Below are 10,246 nucleotides of genomic sequence, written 5' to 3' on the forward strand. Positions count from 1 at the left end.
GTTCAGCATCATATATTAATTAGTAAATACTGTTTGTTTTTTGATAATTGATTTTAACTACAATTAAAATAATAGCTGGCTAACTTTATCTTATGTTATCAATTTTAAAATGCTTGTGTATCTTCTCTTGCTGCTTTATATTATTTATGCAGACACATAAAAAATAATATTATATACCTACAATACCCTTAAAGCTCACTATGTGAGTACAGTGAATGATTCCTGTTGAATTTTTTAAGGAAATTATTCAAGAAAGTTGCTTGGAGGAAAGGGACATAGGAATCTGAACGCAGCTACAAACCATCTTAGTAATTATATTGTAATATATGACTTAGCTCTCTGTATGTACTTGAAATAAATGTAATTTTTCCTAAAGTTGTTTGATTATTGATATCTACTCTTCTCCATTTGTTTATTAATAGTTCAAATCAAGTATCTGAAATGAAAAATTTAAAAAAGTTTTTCTTTTTATTAATCCAGTTGAAAAACAAAGTTCTAGTATATTAAAAGAGGATGTAGATTAAAATACAAAGAATGCAAATCTTTTGAATAAATTGTAATGAAAAATGCTGTACACTTTCTACTATATGCAGTTGCCTGTGTTTGTTTCGTATGCCATAGCAATTTCTAACAAAAAAGGCAATAAAAATACACAAATTTTGTCAATATGTCATGTGTTATGGAAACAAATAATATGCATCTTGCAACAAAGTGTAGTTGCTGTTACTCAGCTACTGCACCTGGCTGTATTAGGGTTTTAAATGCATTATCTTGATATGGGAAAAAAGAGGAAATGATGAAGAGAAAGACCTAAAACTAGATATAGTTGTAGCCAAACATCTTTTCATCAGATGATACACTTGACAACTACTTCACATGGGCTGTAGAAACTAAATGAATGAAATTTATTATAATTTCTTATCAACAAATTCAGTTTTGGTAATGTCGCTAGATTGCCTGATAAATAACATTAAATGGAATCTCCAAATGTTCAAAGAAAACTGCCTATTTAGGAAGCAGTTGCACAAGAAAATAAGCTTATGGTGTGGAAAAAATTTTTGTTGCCTGCAGAGTTTGCCGATATGCACTGGTGTGCAAAAAATTAAGGAAGAAGTCGAAAAATTAGCATATCAGCTGAACAAAGAGGCAGAGCGGACAGAAAGACCATTAGGAGATTAAGTAAGGTGATGTACGGTAGCACATGCGCAGATATGCAGGCAGACGTAATGGGGAAGCGTCTGAGTAGTATAAAGCATGTTGTCGGTGTAAGACCAGTATTTCTGGCAAAGAGATTGCACGCCGTATAGCAGTTAAAATCACACCGAGTTGCTGCCTCAGCGAGAAATGGCAAATAATCAATCTGTTAGACGACATCTGGATGCTTTTACCCGAGGTCGAATCATTGGGAAGTTGGAGGAAGGCCGCAGTGTGACAAGTGTGGCTGCAGAGTTCGAAATTGCTCACAGCATCGTTTCACGACTTTGTAGACAATTTCTAACTACAGGAACAGCTATCCGGGGGTTCAGTAGTGGTCGTCCACGAGGAACCACACCTGCAGATGACCGGTATATTGTCTTACAGGCCAGAAGAAACAGGCGGGAGAAATCGCTAGACACAGGCGACTGGACGACCCATATCGCATTTCACCGTGGCCAGAAGACTGCACGGTGGTGGTCTGTTTGCACGACGCCCTATACGGTGTGTATCTCTAACGCTTGCCCATCGGAGAAGGCGTTCTCTGTGGTGCGGGGAACACCGGAATTGGAGAGACAATGAATGGGGACGAGTACTCTTTACAGATGAGAGCAGATTCAGTCTGAGTAGCGATTCTCATCACATACTTATCTGGAGAGAGCGTGGAAGCCGCAATCATCCTTCGAACATCATTGAAAGTGACAGGTATGGAGGTCGCGGTGTTCTCGTTTGGGGAGACATCATGCTTGGTAGTCGTACAGACCTTCACATCTTCGACGTAGGTTCAGTCAACAGGACCCGTTATTGTAACGAGATTCTTCTTCCATATGTGCATCTTTTTAGAGGCGCTATGGGTCCGCAGTTCCTTTTCATGGACGACAATGCACCATGTCATCGCACAGTAGCTGCAGAACAGCTCTTAGAGAGAGAGGATATTGAACGTATGGATTGGCCGGCACGATCTCCGGATCTCAATCCCATCGAGCATGTATGGGATTTTTCTAGGCAGACGCTTGGCAGCTCGTACCTTACCACCAGTAATGATTCCGGAGCTTCGATTGGCGCTGCAAGACGAATGGGCAGCAATGCCCTCAACAACTCATTGACACCCTCCTTCTCAGCATGGGCAGAGGCTGTGAAACCTGCCTAGCAGTCGGGGGAGATCATATTCCCTACTAAAGACCGGATGTTTCTTGCTGTACACCCATCACAGGGATGTTTCGGCCTTCAGTCGCATTGCGCTCCATGCTACTTTTTAATAAAGCTTCTTTTTATCCCTCTGATTTATCTTTTAGTAAGTGTTGCTTACATTACACATGTCCTTACGTATTGGGGATCTTACGGTATTAATGTGTTGATTTGGAAAGCTTTTGTACAAAGTTATATTGAAAAAACCATCTCGTCCTTAATTTTTGCACACCAGTGTATATCCAATATTTATTTTGAAAATATCATGATATTTGATATTTTGGATATGTATTTTTTCAACTATGGTATTTTCAATATAAAAAGTATATTAATCATAGTAATATTGTTCATTTATTATTAAAAATAACCAAAAAGTTATGTACTGTATTTTAATGATGTATAATACATCAGTAGTATAGCAAAGTAATATAACATTCCTTTTTAAATTGTATTTTATTTTCATAAAATTATCAGTAATGTAGCAATTTTAATGTAAGAATGACGCTTTCACAGCCAGTGTCAATAATGTTTTAAGATTCTGGGCTGTTGTGCCGCGGTCTGAGTGTTGTTACTCCAAACGTTTCGGCGGCCATCTGCAGTGTTAGCATGGTCGAAGCTGCAAACGAAGAATGTGCAGGAAATATTTTCATTAGATATCGCTGATCTGTTGCATCACGTCTTAACGACTAGGATCTTCAAGTGGAACAATAAAATTCACAAGCAGAAGGACAGTGTAGCCATGGGGAGTCCATTGAGTCCTGTTATTGCCAACTTTCATATGGAGAAATTTGAAGAAGCTGCTCTCTCTCATCACCACAGAAAAACAACCGACTTGCTGGCTCAAATACGTCGACGACACCTTTGTGATATGGAACCATGAAGAGACGAACTTCATCGATTTTTGACTCACATAAACAGTCAACGTGAGAATATCCAATTTACGATAGAAACTTAAAATGATGGGAAGTTGCCTTTCCTGGACATCATGGTCAACCGTAGAGTTGACGGAACCCTAGGGCATTGTATTAATCGTAAGCTACACATACGGATCGCTATCTGCAAAAGGACTCCATTCACCATCTGCAACAGAAGAGGGGTGTCCTAAAAACTTTTATTTGTCAGGGCCAACAAAATCTGCGAACCAACTGCTATTGAGAAGGGACTTTCCCACCTCACAAATGTCTTCCAAGCCAATGGCTTTTCGAAGTAAGAAATTAAAAGAGCTTTCCAAGTGGAAAGACAACAATCTGAACAAGAACCCGGTCAATCTACAGCCTACCTCCCCTTCGTTGAGGACGTCACCCACAGAATTGAAAGACTGCTGTGCAAACACAACATCAAGACTGTTTTCAAGCCTACCCATCAAATCGGCAACTTACTACTATCAGTGAAAGATGCGAGAGATCCTTTGTCCGCTGTAGGAGTTTAGAAGATCCCATGTTCCTGCGGATCGGCCTACATTGGAACCACGAAAAAGAAGGGTTAATACAAGAATAAAAGAACACTAAAACAATTGGCCTTTGGGCCACACTCAGAAATCAGCAGTCGCGGAACACACTTTTAGTGCTGGCACCCATGACATTAAATTCAAGAGAAACCAAATTACTTTCAAGGACTTCCCACTATTACGCTAAATTAAACAGAGAAGTGATCGAAATCTTCAAGCATCCCAAAAATTTTAACAAGAACGAAGAAGGAATAAAGATCAACAAACTCTGGCATGCTACACTTAGAAGGATTATCCCGAGAGATACTTCTAGCCAACCAGAAACAGCGACGGATGCCCAGCAGCCAATCTCCAACCAGAATGAAGGGAGAGCTAGCTCTTCCCACACAAATAATGATACTTTCATGTCTGCATCAGTTGCTAGGAAGTCAAGCCTCAACCACGCTAACACTGAAGATGGCCGCCGAAAATTTTGGAGTAACAACACTCAGACCACTGCACAACAGCCTGGAATCTTACAACATTATTGTAGAAATTTTAATTCTTATTAAAAGTGCTTAATTAAATGTTAAACATTGCCCAGGAAAAAAGAAAATGTCTTATGACTGCACTAACTAATGCATATTATTTATTTTTGAATCATATAAAAGCAGCTAATGCTAAATTAACTCCATTAAAATTGATAGAAATGTAAAATGCAATATTAGATATAAATAATGAAAGAAACACTAATTTTAGGTCTACATATTGTAATTATAATATGAATGCTTCACTTGCCAAATTGATCAACTCCATAAAACAAAAAAATGAGAAAAGTGATGAAGAAAAATAGTGTTATCCATAGGAGTGAATGGGCCCTCGTGTTACATTTTCTGTCATCGCAGGATCAGAAATGTACTGAACCTAAAGTTAAATATAAATTCACATTCTAAGCATTGATTAAGCCCTATTAAATCAGAAATGAGGATCTTTTTAAAAAGTGGATTTAATCGATTTGGCAACTGAGGCATCCATATAAGAAAAAGTGATTTTGTGCTAATTGAAAATATCCTATATATATGTATCAAAATATCGGATATTTTTGAAAGTATTATGATATTTTCGAACCCTGGTTGCCTGTGTTTGGGTCAGCTAAAAAACTGTATATCAGATGTGGCTCATGGTTGTTAACCAAAGAATTTAAAACCATTCTACGGTCGGATTCAAGTGAAACACTACACAATCGCAATCGACCAGATTTGCAATTGCTGTTGGATTTCGAATTCAAGTGGAACATTTAGGACAATCACAAGTTGAAAGTTGGGGTAGGAGATACTGGTTGATGATAATCACAAGTACTTGAATATCAACCAATCAGAGTATTACTTTCCAGAGAGGGATGAAAATCATGATGATGCAATATTTGTTTTGATGGTGAATCTCGCGTTATGGAATAGTTTCTGTGCTATATTTTTTCAATTTCTAGCTCTTCAATTGGAAAAAAAATGCAAATTGAATAAAAAAATATTGCCATTTAAGAAAAGCGTCATATGTTCCTCATGTATGTTCTACTTGTTTGTATTTGTTTTGAATAAAACTCATGATGTTTTTGATGTTTAAAGGAAAATTTGACAATAATATAACGAGAATGAATCTGACAAAGATCAAAGATTTTCCAAAATATTTTTCTCACAACAACAACACAACTGAATTTTTCTTAGGGAATTTTGAATTTAAATTGCCTACTGTATATCTGTTTTGAACTTGTTAGTTTCTCTAAAAAATACATTTCCACAAGTAATAAGTAAATGCTATATTTCAATCACATTGATAAGATACAACCAGTTTTGAAATGGTGATACACATTGTGCAGAAATAAGTTCTCCTTACTTCGACTAAACACATTTTTACTGTATTTTGCTTATTTTAGTTCATCTAGATCATAAAAGGTATCTGGTTTCGTTTAAACAGGTTTGATTGTAGTATGTCTTCTTTGTTATTAAGGCAAGTCAGTTGATTTTTCATCGGTAAACTGTTAACTAATTTCCTGCTATCCTCAAATAAGTGTAGCTTCAAAAAAGAAATGTCATTCAAATATAAATTTATAAAAACTAATTACACCTACATGTGCTGTAATACGAACAATGAAAGAACATAGTATGCTCACGGCCGGGCTGAGATCTATAAATTTTGGGGGCGCCTGCAAAAAAATTAACAGTACTGCTAACTGCCTATTAAATGTCTATGTCGCTAAGGGCCGTGGGCCCTTTTAGTAACCTGTCCCCCCCCCCCATACACTGCAGGGTCTGCGTATGTAGATCTGGGCCTGACCAAGGCCACACAGAGGGTAGAGAAGCAGGGGCTGGGCCGTCTGAAGAGACGGACCTTGTTATCTTTCCTTTTATCACAAAAGACAGGAATGTGTTAGAAATTCTAGGCGTCGCTTGTATGACACGGTTCTATTCAAAGAACTATTTAAACAAAATTCAGGCGTCGCTTGTATGACACGGTACTTCTACAACACGGTTTCGATATTACACGGCACGAAACTTGAAATTAATGCTTCATGATTTTGATATAACTCAAATGTTATGTTTAAAAAAGATGGAATTTCATTTTTGTTTAAAACATTCTTTAATAGTTGATAACTGTTATAAGTTTTTACTTTGTTTTTATGAAACTTGGTTTCGATAAAACACAGTACACATCCCTTGATTTACATTATTTTTAAGTCTTGTATAATACGGTTTCGATACAACACGATACATCTTAAAACCTGATTTTTTCTCATGCACATACATAATTAGTCTCAAAAATAAGTAAAAATGTCATTTTAAAAAAAGTCTTGCATAACACGGTTTCAATACTACACAGAACGAATTAACCGTGTTATACGAGGGAAACCTGTACTTAATAAAAGTGTAAAAAAATACATTTTAATGCAGCAAAAGCTCAGTTTATGGCACACTTGAGGCTTTGCTCTCGCCCGGGACGGATGTCCGCTCGTGCAGGTGCAAAAAACTCTGAAACTGGTTCAAAAGGGGCCTGCTAGCCCTGGAAATGGATATACAAGCGATGTTTTGGGGCACCGTAGCATAATGAGAAAATTTTTTGCGGATGTGAGGGTTGCTTATAACTGGGGTTGCAGTGTCGAACCAATTTTGGGTTAGGTAATTAGAGTTGGAAGCTTTGAAATTCTAGAACTTGGATTAGTTTTCCTTCTAGACTAGCTCTTTTAAGGCTGCCGAATAGTAGTTTGGATAAACAACTTAAAATAGCAGGTATTTTGCTTAAAATTGTAAGAAAACCGAGAAACAATACATAAACTAGGTATTATATTGTAAATTATTTCCTAATAAAGTGAGAAAAAGAAATAAATTAAGTACCCATTAAAATGAAATTACCTTTCTTCCATTCGATGATACAATTTTTGTCCGATATTTTTTTCACCGCACCCTGTATACTGCCTTGCTATGCAAAAAAAGGGGACTTGGCAGTTTCGCTCAAGCTGAGATATTGTATTTTAAAGTTTGGCTCTTCCATATATTTGATTCAGATGTCTTTTTTTTTTTTTTTTTTTTTAAAGAATTTTTCAAAACAATAGCTCTTGATCAAATGACCCTAAAACATTTTATTTATTGAGTAAAATACGAAATAGAGAACAACTTGGTTATAATAACTCAAATTTGTACAAAAGGGTTGGTATGACTAAAGCCCTCGATCCGTCTCTTAAGTGGCGACATGCTCCGGCGTCCGCCATTTTGTGTCGTTCCGCAACTTTCTCCCTATCTCAGTAGTAGAAAAATACGGAGTTATCTCATTGAAAAGTATCTTTTTATCAACGAATGTTTGCAGGTTTTGAAGTGTAATTTATGTAACTGACAATATACGTACAAAAATGTTGAATTTTATCTTAGTAAAATGTATTATTTATTATTAAACCGCATATTAGTAAAAATGTGTTTCGAAGGAATTTTCGATATTTTTAAGAGTAATATCCTTTTTTTTTTCACCATAAAGAGTTATAAATTACCTGGAGTGCTTTGAATATGCGATTTATTATTAGAAATTTGGTGTAGTAGAAAAGTAGTCAGCCAAATTAACTATGTTATAAAGTGTTTGTAACTTGGGCAAGAGTTTGAACTTATTCATATAAAGCAGTATCATTTATATTACTAATGTGTGTAGTTTTCTTATGGAGAATTATTCACATCTAAAAAATTGCAAAATTTCTTTTTGCCTTAACTAATAAGGTTTTATTTTCAGTGGGACTCTTCCGTATTTTTTTTTTTTTTTTTTTTTTTTTTTGCATTTTACCAACATTTGCTTGTTTCTCATGACGATTTTAAATTAAAAAATGCCTTTCATTTAAACCAGATTTTTAAAGATACTACTAGTTCTTTAAAAATCAACAAACTCATATTAAAGTGTTTTAACCAGTTTTAAATCAATATTTAAAAAAAAAAATAGTAATTGAATCATTTGATACCAATAGAAATTCAAATAAAAGAGTGCAGATTACATCTTTGACGAACTGTTATAAATTGCAATAATGAATTTTAATAAATCAACAGACACTAGAATAAATCATATATATGTTTTTTATTGAAAAATTTTCACGTCGAATAATTAAACGAAAACAGCATTTTTCCGGACCAAAAAAAAAAGTCTTCAGATTATTTTTAAATTGGCTTGAGTTATATGTTACTGCAATCTCAAAGAAGCTTAATTTTTTAAATAAATAATTTCACATTTTTTATATCTTGAGATTTTAGCACAAAATTGGGAATCCATCGATCTCTTGATATCCTATCCAGCCACAGTTTTCTTCTTCCTTCATTTCTTTTACCCATAGGTAAGCGATACAACTTGTGACCCGATTTTGAACTGTTGGAACATCCAAATGCACTACACCAAGGCATCTTCACATTTAAGATAGCTTTTGATGAAAATTACGCATAGCAAAGAGAAAATATCTGGTATTCCGCTCAGTGAAATCACACAGGCAGCGACACAAAATGGCGGACTGAGCCCACGTGATTGCCCACCTCCAATCGTAGTCGAAAGCGGCACGCAGTGCATAGATCAAACAGTGTCGCCACTTAAGAGACGAATACAGGGCTTTAGGTATGACTACTTTTACTACTGTGCTTAGCACGGCCGTATGAATAAACTTCAACTCCAGTTTAATTGTTGTTCAGCTGAAGAAAAACCAATTTAGTTTTGATTTGGACTTAGACTGGATTGGAAAAAATCAAACTCGATAGCTTTCATTTTCAGACAGTAACATTGTATTATTTTTCTTCCAAAAAAAATATCAATCATGTTTGAAAGTCGAAATTTTCAGAAGTTTCAAAGGCAATCTAAAATAGAAAATGTAATTGTTATGATTAGAGACACATTACCCAATATTATTGGTTGACCGACGAGTCGACTTATTTCTGGGTTTGATCATGAAAGCCCTCTACTCAGTTATAAAACAAAAAGGTATTTTCTTCTAATTAATCTTACCTTTGTGTATTTCTGTCAAGCAGAAAACGAAGATGTGTGGATAGCATATATTTTTAATGCTTAACACTTTATATATGTTACGATAAACACAGAGCTATTAAGAAACCCAAATTTTATTCATTAAAAAAATCAAATTTTCCATTTTTTCCAATTTCTCCCGAAAAAAACCGGTTTTTTCCACCACTTCAAAATTTCCGGAAATTTTACATCTCTATTCATAACACACGTCACCACTTGAAATCATAGAGTACGTATTCAAGTACGTAACCGTAACCATTCAAGTACGTATACCTATTTTAAATCGTTATCGGGGCCGTGGTAGCCTGATCGGTAGGGCATTGGACTCGGGGCCGGAGGGGCTCGGGTTCGATCCCCGCTGGTCGAAGACCCACCGTCGTCATTAAAGGGGACTGGGCGACGTTAAATATGCTCGTGGTCTCAATGTCCTCCAAGTGAAACGATACCTCTGGGGGTGCTAGTACCAGGTAGCTATTAGCTCTTGGACTAGTTCTAAATTCTCATTAACTGCTCGATCCGGTGATGGTGCTGCCATCTATCGGTATATAAAATAATGGAGGCAAGGCACTTAGTATGCAGTCCTCGACATAAATACAGTTGTAGTCAGTTGTGACTCTTGAATAGAATAGAATAGAATAGAAATCGTTATCGCTGGCAGCCTGGGCCGTGGTAGCCCGATCGGTAGAGTGTCGGATTCGGGGCCGGAGGGTCCTGGGTTCGAACCTCGATGGTCGAAGACCCACCGTCGTCATTAAAGGGGACTGGGCGACGTTAAATATGATCGTGGTCTCAATGTCCTCCAAGTGAAACGATACCCCTGGGGGTGCTAGTACCAGGTAGCTATTAGCTCCTAGACTAGTTCTAAATTCTCATTAACTGTTCGATCCGGTGATGGTGCTGCTATCTATC

Source organism: Uloborus diversus, chromosome 3, assembly GCF_026930045.1.
Source record: "Uloborus diversus isolate 005 chromosome 3, Udiv.v.3.1, whole genome shotgun sequence".
In the NCBI taxonomy this organism is placed as follows: Eukaryota; Metazoa; Arthropoda; class Arachnida; order Araneae; family Uloboridae; genus Uloborus; species Uloborus diversus.